This window comes from Stegostoma tigrinum, chromosome 5 (genome assembly GCF_030684315.1).
Source record: "Stegostoma tigrinum isolate sSteTig4 chromosome 5, sSteTig4.hap1, whole genome shotgun sequence".
NCBI lineage: Eukaryota > Metazoa > Chordata > Chondrichthyes > Orectolobiformes > Stegostomatidae > Stegostoma > Stegostoma tigrinum.
Genome location: NC_081358.1, coordinates 40,491,058 through 40,510,251, shown reverse-complemented (window position 1 = coordinate 40,510,251; position 19,194 = coordinate 40,491,058). Strand labels below are relative to the sequence as shown.

The following is a 19,194-nucleotide window of genomic DNA, read 5'->3' as shown; positions in this document are numbered from 1 at the left end:
TGAAGGAATGTCATTAAGGAGAGAAGGGGTGTGAAAGCAGAGCAGTTCAGCAAAAGAATTCCAGAGTTCAGGTCCTAGACGACATAAGGCTCGGCCACCAATAGTGACTTCCTCCGTCCATTTTAATCGGTGAGCAATGACATTGCCAACCTCCCTATGTAATCACCTGGTAATGACAAGGTTCAGTTCCAACGTGTTATATGTAACAGTTCTTTTGCACGCCTCTTATGTTGCATAATTTGAAGAATATGAAGATTGAAATGCGTTGTCCCAAATACCACAGGATGGAAGAGTTTGAATTTTTGAATATTCAAACTTGGAAAAGCAAGAATCATATCACGTTCCTCATTATTCCGCTATGGGCCCAGATTTTTGTGAAGGTACTTACTTCAGAACTGTCAGTGTTCGCTGTCATTGCTCTATTGAAACTGACAACAGCTTTTGGAGTCCACTCATGTGCAGAATAATGTGGAATTGCAGAAGTGGCTGTGTTAGTGATTCTATACATTTCCCCTGAGGGTGCACTGTTAAAGCACTATCAGAAACCTGGCTAGAAGAACTAAATTTAACACAGGTGGCAGGAGTCTCCAGCTGGATAGCCAACAAGATCCAAGACTTGGCTCTTTTTGTGAAGGTCTATCGCGTAATGTGTCACTCAGATACTTCACCAACAACAGTGGGCCCTCTCTGACATTTAGCTCCTCAGGATACGTATCAGAGGGTGTTCTGATGAGATAGAGAGGAAACAGAAAGGGAGAAGTGTCACAAAATTGGTCAAGGAATCAATTACAGCAGTGAGTAGGGATGATACATTGGAAGATTAATCAAATGAGGTCAAGTGGGTAGAAGTAAAAAAAACACAAAGTGAACAAACATGCTGTTGGGTGTACTATTGGTCTCCAAGCAGTCAGGGAGAGAGAGAGGATTAACCATGTTATCAAATTTTAGACAAATGTGAGAATGCTAAGGCATTAACATTAGTGATTTTAACTACCAAATATTAACAGGGATAGATTTAATGGGCAAGGTTGAGAGGGAACAAAATTCATAACTTGCTGCCAGGCGAACTACTTTCGCTAGTATGTAGAAATGATATTGGAAATGAGCCCCAGTAGTTTAGGAGATAGTGGCAGTAACTCAGTCAGATGTTGGTTAGTTATAGAGAAGGATAAGGATGAGAAGGAAATAAAATTTCTAAACTGGGGAAAGATCAATTTTACTAAGCTTTGCTTTGGCCCAACTAGACTGAGAGCACCTACTTGCAGCTCAAACTGTGTAAGAGCAGTGGAGGCAGTCAAGGAGCAAGAACACAGGGCAAATACATTCCCAAAGAGGCAAAGGGTGGAACTGGGGCTTAGACATAAAGGCTAGGATTATAAACGAAAGGGTAGCTTATAACAAATATTGATGGCTCAATATGCTAGAGACGTGGCAGGAGTATAAAAAGTACTGGAGAGAACTTATAAGGAAAGCAAAAAGAGTCAATAAGAAAACATCAGCAAGTGGGTAGAATAAAAGAAAGCCAAAGTGGCTTTTACATATACAAAGATCAGGAAAATAATGAAGGCAAGAGTAGGATCTTAAGGAACATAAACGTAATCAATCCACATTGAATTATTTGCATCAATCTCCACAATAGAAAACAACAATGCAGGTATAAACATGAGGATGAGGGACTGTGAAATTTTGGAAGAAATCAAATATAAAGGAGATACTATTGGAGTTAGCAGCTTCAAAAATGAATAAATCTGCAGACCTGGTTGAGACGTGCTCCAGGCTGTTAAGGGAGGGAAGAAAGGAAGCACCAGAGGCCCTGGAAGTAATTTTCAAATCCTCTCTGACCCACAGATATGGCACCAGAGGATTGCTAACTTTGGCACACTATTATAAAAATGGGGTGAAGGATAAGACTAGGAAATTATAGACCAGCGGGTCTAACCTCATTCATGTAAAAATTATTAGAAAGATTCCTTAGTGAAAGAATATACCTGCACTTAGAGAGCTATGAATTAAACAATGATGGTCAGCATGGATTTGGTAAAGGAAAGCAGTGCTTGGCAAATTCGATTTAATTTTTTGAGGAGGTAGTCATGATTGTAGATGAGGTAATTAATTTAATGTGGTCTACATGGACTTTAGCAAGGCTTTTGTTAAGAACTCTCATGGCAGACTGATCAAGAAAGTAATTGCGTACAGTTCTGATCACCGCATTATAAGAAGGATGTGGAAGCTTTGGAAGGGGTGCAGAGGAGGTTTACTAGGATGTTGCCTGGTATGGAGGGAAGGTCTTACGATGAAAGGCTAAGGGACTTGATAATGGGAACTGCAGATGCTGGAGAATCCAAGATAATAAAATGTGAGGCTGGATGAACACAGCAGGCCCAGCAGCATCTCAGGACCACAAAAGCTGACGTTTCGGGCCTAGACCCTTCATCAGAGAGGGAGATGGGGTGAGGGTTCGGGAATAAATAGGGAGAGAGGGGGAGGCGGACCGAAGATGGAGAGAAAAGAAGATATGTGGAGAGGAGAGTATAGGTGGGGAGGTAGGGAGGGGATAGGTCAGTCCAGGGAAGACGGACAGGACAAGGAGGTGGGATGAGGTTACTAGGTAGGAGATGGAGGTGTGGCTTGGGGTGGGAGGAAGGGATGGATGAGAGGAAGAACAGGTTAGGGAGGCAGAGACAGGTTGGGCTGGTTTTGGGATGCAGTGGGTGGAGGGGAAGAGCTGGGCTGGTTGTGTGGTGCAGTGGGGGGAGGGAACGAACTGGGCTGGTTTTGGGATGCAGTGGGGGAAGGGGAGATTTTGAAGCTGGTGAAGTCCACATTGATACCATTGGGCTGCAGGGTTCCCAAGTGGAATATGAGTTGCTGTTCCTGCAACCTTTGGGTGGCATCATTGTGGCACTGCAGGAGGCCCATGATGGACATGTCATCTAAAGAATGGGAGGGGGAGAGGAAATGGTTTGCGACTGGGAGGTGCAGTTGTTTATTGCGAACCGAGCAGAGGTGTTCTGCAAAGCGGTCCCCAAGCCTCCGCTTGGTTTCCCCAATGTAGAGGAAGCCATACCGGGTACAATGGATGCAGTATACCACATTGGCAGATGTGCAGGTGAACCTCTGCTTAATATGGAAAGTCATCTTTGGGCCTGGGATAGGGGTGAGGGAGGAGGTGTGGGGGCAAGTGTAGCATTTCCTGCGGTTGCAGGGGAAGGTGCCGGGTGTGGCGGGGTTGGAGGGCAGTGTGGAGCGAACAAGGGAGTCACGGAGAGAGTGGTCTCTCCGGAAGGCAGACAAGGGTGGGGATGGAAAAATGTCTTGGGTGGTGGGGTCGGATTGTAGATGGCGGAAGTGTCGGAGGATGATGCGTTATATCCGGAGGTTGGTGGAGTGGTGTGTGAGAACGAGGGGTATCCTCTTTGGGCGGTTGTGGCGGGGGCGGGGAGTGAGGCATGTGTTGCGGGAAATGCGGGAGACGCAGTCAAGGGCGTTCTCGACCACTGTGGGGGGAAAGTTGCGGTCCTTGAAGAACTTGGACATCTGGGATGTGCGGGAGTGGAATGCCTCATCGTGGGAGCAGATGCGGCAGAGGCAGAGGAATTGGGAACAGGGGATGGAATTTTTGCAGGTGGGTGGGTGGGAGGAGGTGTATTCTAGGTAGCTGTGGGAGTTGGTGGGCTTGAAATGGACATCAGTTACAAGCTGGTTGCCTGAGATGGAGACTGAGAGGTCCAGGAAGGTGAGGGATGTGCTGGAGATGGCCCAACTGAAGGTTGGGGTGGAAGGTGGTGGTGAAGTGGATGAGCTGTTCGAGCTCGCACGATGAGGCATTCCACTCCCGCACATCCCAGATGTCCAAGTTCTTCAAGGACCGCAACTTTCCCCCCACAGTGATCGAGAACGCCCTTGACCGCGTCTCCCGCATTTCCCGCAACACATCCCTCACACCCCGCCCCCGCCACAACCGCCCAAAGAGGATCCCCCTCGTTCTCACACACCACCCCACCAACCTCCAGATACCATGCATCATCCTCCGACACTTCCGCCATCTACAATCCGACCCCTCCACCCAAGACATTTTTCCATCTCCACCCTTGTCTGCTTTCCAGAGAGACCACTCTCTCCGTGACTCCCTGGTTCGCTCCACACTGCCCTCCAACCCCACCACACCCAGCACCTTCCCCTGCAACCGCAGGAAATGCTACACTTGCCCCCACACCTCCTCCCTCACCCCTATCCCAGGCCCCAAGATGACTTTCCATATTAAGCAGAGGTTCACCTGCACATCTGCCAATGTTGTATAGTGCATCCATTGTACCCGGTGTGGCTTCCACTATATTGGGGAAACCAAGCAGAGGTTTGGGGACCGCTTTGCACAACACCTCCGCTCGGTTCGCAATTACCAACTGCACCTCCCAGTCGCAAACCATCTGTTCTTCCTCTCACCCATCCCTTCCTCCCACCCCAAGCCACACTTCCATCTCCTACCTACTAACCTCATCCCACCTCCTTGACCTGTCCCTCTTCCCTGGGCTGACCTATCCCCTCCCTACCTCCCCACCTATACTCTCCTCTCCACTTATCTTCTTTTCTCTCCATCTTCGGTCTGCCTCCCCCTCTCTCCCTATTTATTCCCGAACCCTCACCCCATCCCCCTCTCTGATGAAGAGTCTAGGCCCGAAACGTCAGCTTTTGTGCTCCTGAGATGCTGCTGGGCCTGCTGTGTTCATCCAGCCTCACATTTTATTATCTTAGCTGAGGGACTTGAGGCTGTTTTCGTTAGAGAGAAGAAGGTTGAGAGGTGACTTAATTGAAACATATAAAATAATCAGAGGGTTAGATATGGTGGAAAGGGAGAGCTTTTTTCCTAGGATGGTGACGGCAAGCACGAGGGGGCATAGCTTTAAATTGAGGGGTGAAAGATATAGGACAGATGTCAGAGGTGGTTTCTTTACTCAGAGAGTAGTAAGGGAATGGAACGCTTTGCCTGCAACGGTAGAATCTACACCAACTTTAGGTACATTTAAGTCGTCATTGGATAAGCATATGGACGTACATGGAATAGTGTAGGTTAGATGGGCTTCAGATCGGTATGACAGGTCGGCACAACATCGAGGGCCAAAAGGCCTGTACTGTGCTGTAATGTTCTATGTTCTATGTTCTAAAGTAAGAAACCATGGGATTCCAAAGGAGTGGCACATTGGATCCAAAATTGGTTCAGAGGCAGGAAACACAGGGAAATGATAAAGTGTTTCTGCTACTGAAAGTCTGTTTCCAGTTGGGTTTTGCGGGTGTTGGTGTTGGGGCCTTTGTTTTTTGTGGTGTACTTTCATGATTTAGCTGTAAAGTTAGTAGGTATGAACAAGAGAATTGCTAGTGAGGAGGATAGCTGTAAACTGCAGAAGGATCAATGGACTGGTCAGCTGGGCAGAGCAGTGGCAAATGGAATTCAATCTGGAAATGTTGGAGGTAGTGAAAAGCAAGAGGTTACATAATGAATGGAAGGACCTTGGAAAGTACTGCAGCTCAGCGGGACCTTGATGTACATATCCACAGATCCCTTACAGTAGTAGGACAGGTAGACAAGGTGGTTAACAAGGCATATGTGATAATTGTGAGATAACAAAGTGTGGAGCTGGATGAACACAGCAGGCAAAGCAGTATCTTAGGAGCACAAAAGCTGAAGTTTCGGGCCCAGACCCTTCATCATCCTTTTCTGATGAAGGATCTAGGCCCGAAATGTCAGCTTTTGTGCTCCTAAGATGCTGTTTGGCCTGCTGTGTTCATCCAGCTCCACACTTTGTTATCTTGGATTCTCCAGCATCTGCAGTTCCCATTATCTCTTAGTGCAGTCAGATCTTTGTTGATCAGCACAGACACGATGAGCAGACTGGTCTCTTTCTGTGCGGTAAACACCTAGGAGTCCCAAAAGCTCATTCTATTCCATTATTCTATAATATGTGGACAGCTTTCTTCCAAATCAAAAGTCAGTGCCATTGTTTCACAGCTGACTGCAATAGTTAGTATGATATGCCCTGCATTTTAACAATGGCTTAGTTGGTTTCAGTAATGGTTAATGCCAGAAGGTCGTAGGTTCAAGTCACTCTCTGATTTCTGAGCACTCCAGTTAAATACTGAGGGTGTGCTGTGATGTTGGACGTTCAACCTTTCAGATGACACATTAGCCTCTGCCTTTCCTCATCCTATATTGAATAAAATCAGGAGAGTTATCCACCAGTGTCTTGGTCAATATTTCTCACTCAATGCACATCACAAAACCAGACCTGCTGGTTACCATAATGTTGTTTGTAGAAGCTTACTGTGAACACATTTCCTATTCTCTGCAAAATTATTGTACGTGAGTTGAGGCGATTTCAGAACAATAAAAAGACTTGCATTTATATAGCACCATGCACAACCTCAGAATGACACAGAATAGTTCATAGCTAATTAATTTTTTTTGAAAAGTAGTCATTATTGTTATTTTAAAAAGGCAGGCAATTTGTGCGCAATGTGCTCTCACAAACAACAAGCCTATAATGTCCAGATGATTGATCGGTAGAGCCTTGGATGAGGGTATGCATTGGCACACAATAATGGATAATTTTACTATTCTTCTCCAGAATAGTGTTGTGGGATCTTTGATACCAGGAGAGCGGACAAAGCCTTAGTTTGACAGCACAACTTAAAAGATAGCACCTCCGACTGTGCAGCACTTGTGTGGTCAGCCTACAGTATGTGTTTAGGGTTTTGGAGTGGGACTAGAGATTTTAGAGGTTTGACTCAGAAGTGAGCCATAGACAGAGTGTGAATCGTTCGGAAATTGTTTGACCTTTCTCTTTTCAAAATGTTTATCATTCATACTGCAGCTTCATTTCCAATTGGTTTTGTTTTTGCAGTTTAACACATTTATTATTCAACTTTTCAAATGCACAGTTTATGTTTAAATTTAATTTTACAATACTGCAATAATACCACTGTAATAGTTCTTTAGACTTTTGCTTTACAGGAAGCTACTCAATAAATGTCTCACTATTTCAGACCTGGTTTTGATCTTGACAGTTCCTCTATTAATTGGTAATTGAACACAATATATAAAACAGTAATGACAGACTTTTATTCTTCTATTTGCAACTAATATAAATGAGCCAATTTCAACATTTCCCCTTTCACTGCCCATCTCATGCAAACTGGTGCGATCAGTGAGTGTGTAGAGCATGGTATCCGAATGCCCTCTCATCTCCCTTCTGCTTACTGACCTGCATTAGCTCCAGTCTTTCAATCCCTTATATAACCTTGCCCTCGCTCTCGTTCGCATAACTGCCACCAGCCCTGCTCAAATATCTGAATCCCTACAATTCTCGCCTTTTGTGCCACCCCCAGTTTCAGCCGCTCCACGCTTACCACCAGTTCCTTCTGTGGCCTGCACCCCAAGTTCTGAAGTTCATTCCACGAACCTTTCCACCTCTTTCAAGGTACTTTTTAAACCTCTACCTCTTTGACTACGTACTTTGAAACCCTGCCTCATTAATAGCTTCGAATGTACTCCTATACTCCATGCTTGAGCATGCTCTGCCACATTAAAGGTGCTATATAAATGCAAGTTGTCATGGGTCTAGCTCAAATCAACACCTTGACCTGCTCTTAAGCTTAAATTATGATTGAAAAGAAAGTGTATAGTACTTTCTATTTTTTTTAAGCATGGCACACTGTTGTTTCTCAAACTTAAAAGGGCTCAAAAAAATCACTTCAGACATAGATGGAGACTGGAGACAGGATGGGGAGGCAGGGGGTTGAACAAATAAGTTTAAATTAATACAGCTAAATCAACACAGAACCAAATAATTCAGTAAAATAGCAGAACGTCCTGCATTTTTGCTATTTTGATTGCCGTCTTTATTGTTTTGCTGGGAAGGAGCTGGTTTGCAGTTAAAGGCGAAGCTGTCGGCAGTTCTGAATAGCTCCAAGCTAATTGCTGACCCTAACAGGTCCAATTAGCTGTTACAAGACCTATGAGGCTGCCCTAGGGACTCATTGGCAAACTGAAGCTTCGAAGTACATGGCTACCTGTGCTGCATTTTGCTGTTACTACCTATTAACGAGTAAAAAGGGTTCATTAACAGCCACATTGCTGGCAGCCAGTGCTGTGCAAAAAAAAGTCAGCTAATTCGCAAACGTTTCATGAAAAGTGAGCAGCACTGCTTATTCCTTTTTTATGAAGAACCAATCAAAAAATTCCGCCCCAGAAAGAAAAAAATATGCATTTATAAATGAAAGATGGGCGGTGGTAAGCTGTCTGTTAATTTCCCTTTGCCAAGCAGCTGAATATTCTTCAAAGTGTTCTTGATAAATGCCCTGGCCACAGGGTCTGCTTTACCTGGTGTTGCTGTTTAATCCTGGTGCGCAATGCATCAGAGCCCAGTGCAATGTCTCATGTTCTGCCTCAGTGAAGCCTCCAGTGGCAGAACATTGTCTGAGAATAATTTGGTATCCAGTGGTTTGAAGTTACAGCATAATGCATTAATTACAAGGAAACATTCACTGTTCCTGGCCCATTATATATCTGAACAACACCATTGGTGATGCTTCTAGTCATTACATTTGACTAATTATTTGTCTCCTATTATAATTACTGGAAGAACCAGGTAAAAGCCTGAGAAGATACTCACATTTAACTCTCTCCTTGCTATCTGGGGTTCTCTTTTTCTCTCCTAATTAAAAATTAATAGGAATAACCTAATAATTACATTCAGAATATGAGTATGCCAGCATAGCTGCAGTTTTTTTCCCCACAAGGATCTGTGGATTTTTTTTTGTTTTGTTTATTCATGGGATAAGAAGATCATTCAGGCAGTCCATCCTAATTAATCTCTGAACTTAGTGTGTTGCTAGACTATTTCAGAAGGCTGGTATGAGTCAGTCACATTACTATGGATCTTTGGAATAACATGTAGGCCAGACCAGGTAAAAATAACAGATTTCCTTCCCAAAACATTAGTGAACAAAAGGGTTTTCATGTCAAAGGACAGTCGTTTCACAGCTGCCTTGAAACTTGCTTTTAATTCCATATTACTTTAAAAATTGAATTCAAATTTTGTCATTGGCGGATTTTGAACATATCTTCCCAAAGCATTAAACTGGAGGTTCCAGATTACTAGTCTAATGACATTACTGCCATGGCACACTTTAGTAATTTCTACTAATTGTGCACACAAATCCAGACTGAGAATCCAGTGCAGTGCTGCATTGCCAGTGGTGCCATCTTTCAGATGAAAAGTTAGGCAGAGAAGCACAGGGGAGATCTCCATGGTGTTCTGGCTGATATTTATCCCTTGACCAATGTTACAAAAATAGATGAACCAGTCACTACCAGAAGTCTGGCTCCTACATGTTCTCATAAACATCAGCGGCCAGAGGGAATATATATTCGTCTGAAAACTGGGGAGAATTCCTCAGTTTTTCCTTTGAAATAGTGCCATGGGATCTTTTACATCCAACTGAAAGGACAGACAAAGATTTGGTTAATCTGAAAACTGGTGCCTCTGACAGTGCAGCCCTCCCTCAGTACTGCACTGGAGTGTCAGCCTGGATGTGCCCTCAATTTACAGAAATATTACAAAGCAGAAGGAGGTCATGAGGACCATTGTGTCAGTGCTAGTTCTCTGCATGAACATGTCAATTATTGCAATTTTCCTGTCTTCTCTCTGTAATCCTATGCATCATGTCATTTTCAAATAATAGTATAATTCCCTTCTGAAAGCCTTAATTAAACGTGCCCCCACCACACACTTAGGCAATGCATTCCAAACACTAACCATTCACTGCATGAAAAATCTTTTACTCATTTTGTTTTTCTTGCTTCTGCTTTAAATTTGTGTCCTCTTGTGCTTGATCCTTTCACAAGTGGGAATCATTTCTCCCTATCTGTGCTGTCCAAATCCGTCATGAATACCTCTTTCAGATTTTTCTGCAGCCTCCTCTTATCTAAGGAAAATATTTGTAACTCCTTCAATCTACCCTAACAACTGAAGTTCCTCATCCTTGCAACCATTCTCATGAATCTCTTCTGCACTGGCTCTACTTATGTACTTAACCAAATGTTTTTTTCAATGTTGTAACTATACCTGCATCCACCACTTCCTCTGGAAGTTCATTTCATACATGAACTACCCTCTGTGTAAAAAACTTGTCCCTCAAGTCTTTTATAATCTCTCTCTCCTCTCACGTTAAAAATGTGTCCCCGGTGCTAAAATGCTGCATCCTCGGGGAAAAGACAACTACCATTAACTCTCTCCACACCCCTCATTGTTTTATAAATGTCTATAAGGTCGCATCTTAACCTCCCATGCACCAGTGATAAAAGTCCCAGCCTATTTTCACAAATTAAACCTTGCGCTCATCTGGACAAATGCAAGAATGCCAAATTTCAACTAATCATAATACTTTATACCACATAAAAAGAAGAGTGCTGATCGGTTTGCTGGGTAACTCTGACTGGTCGAGCTGTCAGTTTGAAGAAAGCATGGGAAATTGCAGTCTACCCAAGCTCCTGGATAATTCAGTAAAAAGATGAAAGGCTTGAATATATTCATTTCATTTATAGAGAAGAAGTCTCTCTATATGTACGTCTGCCCCTTCTGGCAAGTATAAATGTGCCATGTTACAATCTGAACTTATTGTTTGTCAGTATAGCTGTCAGTATACTCAGGAGTGTTCAGCAAACTTCTTCAATTTTAATTTTTTATTTATTCTTATAATTTTTTTACAAAGATTTTGTGCTAGTCTGAAAAATCTTGCCTAACCTGTTCGAATGTTTTGAGGTATCTTGCCGCTCAATAGTAATTTGAGATAGACCAGCACTTTTCAGGTATGGAAGTGGGTGCTTTTGGCCCATTTCTAAGTTTGCAAAATGAATGGTGAACAGTGATCTGACCAAGACAGTTATTGTCTCACTAGATACGGGACGTTGGATGCCTTCAAGGCAGAGATCGACAAATTCTTGATCTCACAAGGAATCAAGGGCTACGGGGAGAGTGCAGGGAAGTGGAGTTGAAATGCCCATCAGCCATGATTTAAATAACTGAGTGGACTTGATGGCCAAATGGCCTTACTTCCACTCCTATGTCTTATGGTCTTATGGTCTTATAGATAGAGTTGATGTGCTCTCCCAGTCTGTCAAAAAATACAAAACTAACTCAAGGTCTGTATTCATAAATAAAGCAAACAGGATTTGAACAAATTAGTTGGTAAGTTGAATATTTCACTTCTCAGGTTAATATGGTTGTTGCCTTGCAATCTTTCCATCCTAGTTGGGTGAGTGAATAAACTGGGAACAAAAACAGAAGTTGCTGGAAAAGCTCAACAGATCTGGCATCATCTGTGAAGAAGTTAACGTTTCAAGTCCGGTGACCCTTTCTCAGAACTGATGGTAGCTGGGAAAACGTTGGTTTATATGCAGAAAATAGGGAGGGCGATGAGGTAGGGAGTAAATGATAGGATAGAGCCCAAAGACAGAGAACAGCAGTTGGATAGACAAAGGAGTTGATAACAATCTGGCCAGGAGGATGAATTGTTGCTAATGAGGACTGTTAGTGACTAACAATATGTAGTGTGTAATGGGAGGCTATGTGATAGGGGTATGGGGCTAGGTCATGGGAGAGTTTAGGCCCCAAAATTATTGAACTCAATATTGAGTCCAATGAGCTGCAGGGTCCCCAAGCGGAAAATGAGGTGCTGTTCTTCCAGCTTGCGTTTAGCTTCTCTGGAACAAAGAATGAGACAGAGATGTTGGCCAGGGAACAGGTTGGTGCGTTAAAGTGGCAGGCAACAGGTAGCTCAGGGTATTTTTTGGGAGCACAACGTAGATGTTCTGCGAAACAATCACCCACTTCATATGAGCTTTGTTTCCCCAGTGTAGAGGAGACCACATTGTGAGTAGCAAATGCAATAGTCTAAATACTGGGAAGTGCAGGTGAAATGTTGCTTCACCTGGAAGGTATATTTGGGCGCTTGGATACTGGGGAGGGTGAAGTTAAATGGGCAGGTGTTACACCTTCGCCGGTTGCAGGGGAAGGTGCCGTGGGCTTAAGGGGTGGGTGGGGAGTGGATGGGGGGAGGTGGTGAGGTGGGATGGCATTGCTGAGTGTGAAGGAAGAGTGGAGCAGCCTGTCGCAGAGGTAACAGTCCCTGGAGTGGGTGGACAAGGGAGGGGAGGGGAATATGTGTCTGGTGGTGGCATCTTCCTAGAGGTGGTGGAAATGGCATCTGATGATCTTCTGTGTGTGGATGCTGGTGGGATGGTAGATAAGGACAAGGGGAACCCTATCGCTGCTGCAGGAGCAAAGAGAAAGGGTGAAGGCGGAAGTGCGGGAGATGGGTCGGACCCAGTTGAGGTCCCTGTCAACAATGGTGTTGGGCAATCCTCAGTTGAGGAAGAAGGTTAAAAAAACTACAGAGTCAATGAAATTGGAAATAAATACTTTGAGTGATTGACTGACTTGTTTATGGAAGCTGTTTGTTCCAGGTTAACAGGGTGGGTAAAGTTAAATTGTGTGATTTAATTTTGTTTTTGGAAGACCAGCAATAAACTGGTCAGTAGCTTTTCTTGTCAGATTCAAATTAGTGTATCGAAATCATTGTTAAACTAGTGAACTGTGTTTGTTTAAATCAGTCAGAAGGTGTAATGGAAGATTTTGTGTCTGCTATTAAATGCTTTCAGTCTGTTGTATTTAATGTGACATACCCAATATTCCCAAAATTTCTATGTTTAAGACATGTTTAAAGTCTTAACTAATTTTAGGTGGCAATTCCAAAATAGGGACTATGAATGCAACTAATAAATCCAATAAGAAATTTAAGAGGAATATCTTTATCCAGAGCCCTTTACAATGTACAAATTACTACCACAGGGCCTAGTTGAAAGAATAGTATAAATACATTTAAGGGGGGCTTAGCTAAGTTCATAAGGAGAAAGGAATGAAAGGACACGCTTTATAGTGAGGTGATGTAGTGTAGATGAAGGCCCTTTGGGAGCATTGACATTGAAATAGACTTTTTGGATTAGTTAGCCTGTTTCTGGTTTGTGAAACGTAAATCTATATGGGAAGAAAAGATTACATTCAGTTGCATCCACATTAGCAAATCGATTCTGTTTAAACAGTAGCTTTACATTCAGTTATGCAGAAGGTCATTGTTAGCGCAGAATATTTACATTTACTAAATAAATATATGCACATTGCACCATTTCAGAATAAAGGCACGGGGATTGATTGTGCCAATTGACTCTCTTGTTCTACTTACTTCCAACCATAAGGTAGCTCAAACAAAGCACAAAATGGACCAAAGGTTAACACCTTTAGAGGTCTTCAGGGACTCCAAATGTTAAAAACAAATCACTATCCATGGACAGCTGAGAGCAACATTAACAGAAGCGCCAGATGTTTACATGTCATTAATTAAGTCCAAAACATGCTTTCTTTGATAAAACAAACAAACTACCGGTTGTCAATTTAGAGTCATTGAAGTCGAAATACAAGCCACAGTCTGTGTTCCATGAAACTGAACAAAATGGCGCTTTTTCAGGAAGTGGTTTGGCTTTGCGAGTATATGGATGAGCTAACTTCTGAAAGAAAAGAAACAATTGAGATGTCATTCAAATTTGGACAAAGATCAATGCGCGTCGGGTTCGTCAAAAAGTTAAGCTTAGCACAATGACATGTTGTTGGCACCAACAAATATCTGGATCTCTCTGTGATGTTCCAGGATCAGTGAGCATGGAATAAGATTTGTGTAAATGTTCCAGACATGCATGTTGATGCATGGATATTGATATTGATTAGGGTTGTTGGAGGTCAGTCATCTCAGCTTCAGCATGTTGCTGCAAGAGTTTCATGGTAGTATCCTAGGCCCAACTATCATCAGGTACTTCATCAAGGAACTTAACCATGTCACAACATATGAAGGGGGAATGTTCACTGATAATTACAGAGCGTTCAATATGATTTGCAACTCCTGAAACTAAAATGCACTCTGAACTCGAATGCAGAGGGACTGCACTCAGGTTAAGCTGTTGAGTTGGAGCTGTTGCATCACACACAAGTGCCACACAATGACAATCTCCGACAAGACTAAAGATTTTCCATAACTGCTCAATGGTTTTAACCTTACTAAATTCCTCCATCATCAAAATCCTAGCAACCACCTCTGGCAGGAAACTGAACCACACCAGCCTTATACATTTTATAAGCACTGTGACTACAAGAAAATTTACAGGCTGTGAATCCTGAGTTGACTAACTCACCTGATAACATCAGAAAAATCTTTCCATCACTTCCAATGCACAAGTCAGGAGTGTGGAGGTATACAGTCAATGTAATTAGGTGAGTGATACTTCCATAACATTCAGAAAGCTCCTTCTCATTCAAGACAAAGCAGCCTAATTGACTGGTACCTACCCAAGATCTTCAATATTCTCCCTCTTCACCACCAACATATAGTGGCAGTAGTGGGTACAACCTACAAAATGTACTGCAGCAGCTCACCAGGGCTCCAAAACTTTCCAAACCCATGACCTTGACCACCTGGATGGACAAACACAGCAGATGAATGAAAAGAACACCATCTGCAACTTTCCTTTCAATTCTCACACCATCTTGTGAGGGAATTCTCTTGTCATTCCTTCACTGTCGCTGGGTCAAAATCCTAGAACTGCACGCCCCCCCCCCCACCCCCATCCACACAGCAGGTATACCTCCACTAGCTGGGTTGCAAAGATTCAAGAAGGCACCTCACTATTCTTTGAGAGCAAGTTGGAATGATTCCCACTTTCCTGGAATGAGTGATAGGCTGTTACAAATACTAAAAACAAGCAACAAAAACAAAAACAGATTGAACAAACATAGAGTGGGACTGCAATAGTATTAAAGGCTTGGATAGAGAGGAATTTAAGTGAGTACAAGATAACTTTCTGACTCAGTATGTGGATGTACCTACTAGAGAAGGTGCAAAACTTGGCCTGCTCTTGGGAAATAAGGCAGGACAGGTGACTGAAGTGTCAGTAGCGGAGCACTTTGGGGCTAGTGGTCATAATTCTATTAGTTTTAAAATAGTGAAGGGAAAGGATGGATCAAATCTAAAAGTTAAAGTTCTAAATTGAAGAAAAGCTAATTTTGATGGTATTAGGCAAGAACTTTCAAAAGTTGACTGGGGGGATGGATGCTCACAGGTAAAGGGACGGCTGAAAAATGAGAAGCCTTCAAAAATGAGATGAGAGCCCAGAGACAGTATGTTCCTGCTAGGATGAAGGCCAGGGCTAGAGGGTGTAGGGAATGATGGATGACTAGAGAAAATGAGATTTTGGTCAAGAAAAAGAAGGAAGATTATGTCAAGTATAGAAGCAGGGATCAAGTGAATCCCTAGAAGATTATAAAGACAGTAGCAGTACAATTAAGAGGGAAATCAGGAGGGTAAAACGAGACATGAGGTAGCCCCCTTAAAGATAAGCAAGGCCGCCAATGTGTGGAACCACAGGAGATGGGGGAGATACTAACCGAGTATGTCGCATCAATGTTTACCGTGGAGAAGAAAATGGAAGGTAGAGAACTTGGGGAAATAAATAGCGACATCTTGACAGATGTTAATATTACAGAGGAGGAGGTGCTGGATGGCTTAAAACACATAAAGGCGGATAAATCTGATCAGGTGTAACTTAGAACTCTGTGGGAAGCTGGGGAAGTGATTACTGGGACCCTTGCTGAGATATTTGTATCATTGATAGCCACAGGTGAGGCTCCAGAAGACTAGAGGTTGGCTAACGTGGTGCCACTATTTAAGACTGGTGAGGGTGACATCGGTGGTGGGCAAGTTGTTGGAGGGAATCCTGGCAGACAGGATTTACATGTATTTGGAAAGGCAAGGACTGATTAGAGATAGCCAGCATGGCTTTGTATGTGGGAAATTGTGTCTCACTAACTTGATCAAGTTTATTGAAGAAGGAACAGATAGAATTCATGAGGACATAGTAGTGGATGTTGTCTATATGGACTTCAGTGAAGCGTTGGACAAAGTTCCACATTGTAGACTGGTTCGAAAGTTAAATCACAAAGAATACAGGGAGAAGTAGCCATTTGGATACAGAGCTGGATCAAAGGTAGAAGACAGAGGGTGGTGGTGGAAGGTTGATTTTAGACTGGAGGCCTGTGTCCAGTGGTGGGCCATAAGGGTCGGTGCCGGGTCCACTGCTTTTCGTCATTTATATAAATGATTTGAATGTGATGATAGAAGGTACAGTTAGTAAGTTTTCAGATGACACCAAATTAAAGGTGTAGTGGTCAGCAAAGAAGGTTACTTCATAGTACACTGGGATGTTGATCAGATGGGCCAATGGGCCAAGGAGAGGCAGATGAAGTTTAAATCATGTAAATGTGAGGTGCTGCATTTTGTAGCGGTAAATTAAGACACTTAGTGATAAGTCCTGGGAAGTGTTGCTGAACAACGAGACCTTGGAGTGCCTTGAAACCTTGAACATGGAGTCCCAGGTAGACAGGATAATGAAGAAGGCTTTGGTATGCTTGCCTTTATTGGTCAGTGTTGAGTATGGGAGTTGGGAGATCATTGGTTAGGCCACTTTTGGAATACTACATGCAGTTCTGGTCTCCCTGCAAAAGGAAGGATGTTTTGAAACTTGAAAGGATTCAGAAAAGATTTATGAGGATGTTCCCAGGTTTAGAGGGTTTGGACTACAGAAAGAGGCTGAATAGGTTGGGATTATTTTCCCTGGAGCATCAGAGGCTGAGGAGTGACCTTATAGAGTTGTAAGATCATGAGAGATATGGATAGGCTGAATTGCCATGGTCTTTTCCCTTGTGTATGTGAATCTAAGACTAGGGGGCATAAATGTAAGTTGAGAAGGGAAAGATTTAAAAGGGGCCTAAGAGGCAACCTTTTGACACTGAGAGTGGTACATTTATGGAATGATCTGCCAGAGAAAGTGGTAGTGGCTGGTACAATTACAATATTTAAAAGGCATCTGGATGGATATATGAATAGGAAGGGTTTAGAGGAATATGAGCCAAATGCTGGCAAATGGAACTAGATCAATTTAGGATATCTGGTTGGCATGGACAAGTTTGACCGAAGGGTCAGTTTCCATGCTGTACAGTTCTATGATTTTATGATTCCATAAAAGGAAGCAAGATCAGTAAATGAAGGAGAAAGGAATTGAAAACTGTGTAGGTGCGTGAGATGAACACAGACTGACCACAAAAAATATCACTTCTACAAAAGTAGAATATTACCAATGCCGGCAATTTGAAGCAAAAACAGAAAATGGTGTAAATACTCTATCGGTCTGGCAGAATCTATGCAAAGAGAAACAGCTAATATTTCAAATTGTCAACCATTTGTCAGGATGAGTTTAGTTGGCTCTTTTTCTCTCTCGTCTATCAAAAGTCCTGTGCATTTTCAGCAATTTCTGTTTTTAGTTTTGGAAATCAGAGATCTTGGTTTGGGATGATAGTGGGCAATACCTGTAGAGTAAATGGTTAATTATATATCAACGTGTAAACAGAAATAGTCGACATCATCAGTGATGTAAGATCACATGGCTTCCAGACCTACTGGGAGATGGTTCTCTGTAGAAGCCTCGTGTAAAGTCTTGTCCTGTAAATAGTAAGCAAGTGTCAATGTCAAGCATGAGCAGAAGACATTTCACTGTCTCAGAGTGTAGTTGGTATGTGACAGCTGTCATGCAGCCTTCATGCTGTGACAGGCATTGTGTCCTTAGTATTTGAGCTACAACCCTAATAAGCCATTTAGCTTTATAACAATAACAACATTCAAAACAAACTTTATAATTTAGATCAACCAATATCTTTGAAATGAGAGCCTTGTTGCTGAAGCTTTTTGTCTTTCTGTTTCATCAGGACAAATGCAAGAATGCCAAATTTTAAACAATCACAACAATTAATACAACGGAAGAAAAGGGATTTTGTTTTCTCCATGGCAAAGACTCAGCAGTGCACTCAGCTGGTGGAAAACAGAAATAATTTAAATGAGCAAGCAGCAGTGAGTTTGTGAGCAGCTTGTATCAGATGCAACAGCTTTGTTAACTGTGCATTACAATTCCATTTTCAGATCATAGTCTCAAACTGAACAAAAGAATTTTGAAACAGTACAAACTGACAGACTGGCAACAATGTCAATGATATTTAAGAATTATAAGGCTGTAAGGGTTAATACAAATAACTTAGGATGGTTCTCATAGTAATCACCTTTTAGAATGGAAGAGTCCAGTGCTGATTAATTTGTTCCAGTATAGAGAGAGATCCATCCAGTAGTCAGTGACATATTGAGTGATCACAGACTAAGCTGTTCAGTCACAGTGACAAAGGATGCATCTTCTGCTATGCCCATTCATGCACACCCGTCTACTGCCAAAGACTGTCACAAGCCATCAGATGCCCAGAAATCATTGGCAGTACCAATGTATCTAAGAAGAATCACTAGTATTTTTAACTTCAGCCAAAAGCTATTCCCTGTTTGTAAGACGTTTCCCTGTCCACAAAGTAGACATAAGCATTAGCCAGGAGGCATAATATACTCTTGGATTAACGCTTCCATTAAAACAGCGGATGAAATATGCTATGACAACACAAAGCTACCTTCATCAAACAAGGATGTCCAGCAGTAGAATTTTTGTGAAGGTTTTCGCTTTGTAAACAGCGAGAGTGAAGAAATTGCATCATTTTAAAGAAGGTATTCTTAAAAAGAAAAAGACTTGCTTTTCAGTAGTGCTTTCTATGTCCATAGGACATTCTGTAGCACTTTTCTTACATTTCAGCATTTACAAGACTTAAAAAGTATTTCATTGGTTGTAATTTGCATTGGGACATGTAGTGCTCATGAAAAGCGCTATCTAAATGCAAGTCTTTTCTTTCTCAGTTGATTAGGTGCTTATTTAGTAACAGTTGTAATTTAGGATACATGAAAGGTGATTTGCACACACCAAGCTCCAACAAACAGCAGTTTTACGAATGACCAGATCATCTGCATCTAACAATATGGATTGGCCCAAAACACTGGGTAAAAACTCTTCTGTTCTTCCTTTAAATAATGCGGTGGAATTTGTTATACACAACTGAGAGTGTGGGCAAGGCCTAGGTTTCATGAGTCATGTGAAAGGCAGCACCTCTGATCTGC

General features: G+C 42.5%; 1 protein-coding gene across 1 annotated transcript in view; it reads right to left on the bottom strand.

Annotated features, from left to right (window-relative positions):
* The window catches only part of tshz1 (teashirt zinc finger homeobox 1), a 231,851-nt gene that overhangs the window by 27,973 nt on the left and 184,684 nt on the right, over window positions 1-19,194 (bottom strand). The window lies entirely within an intron of this gene.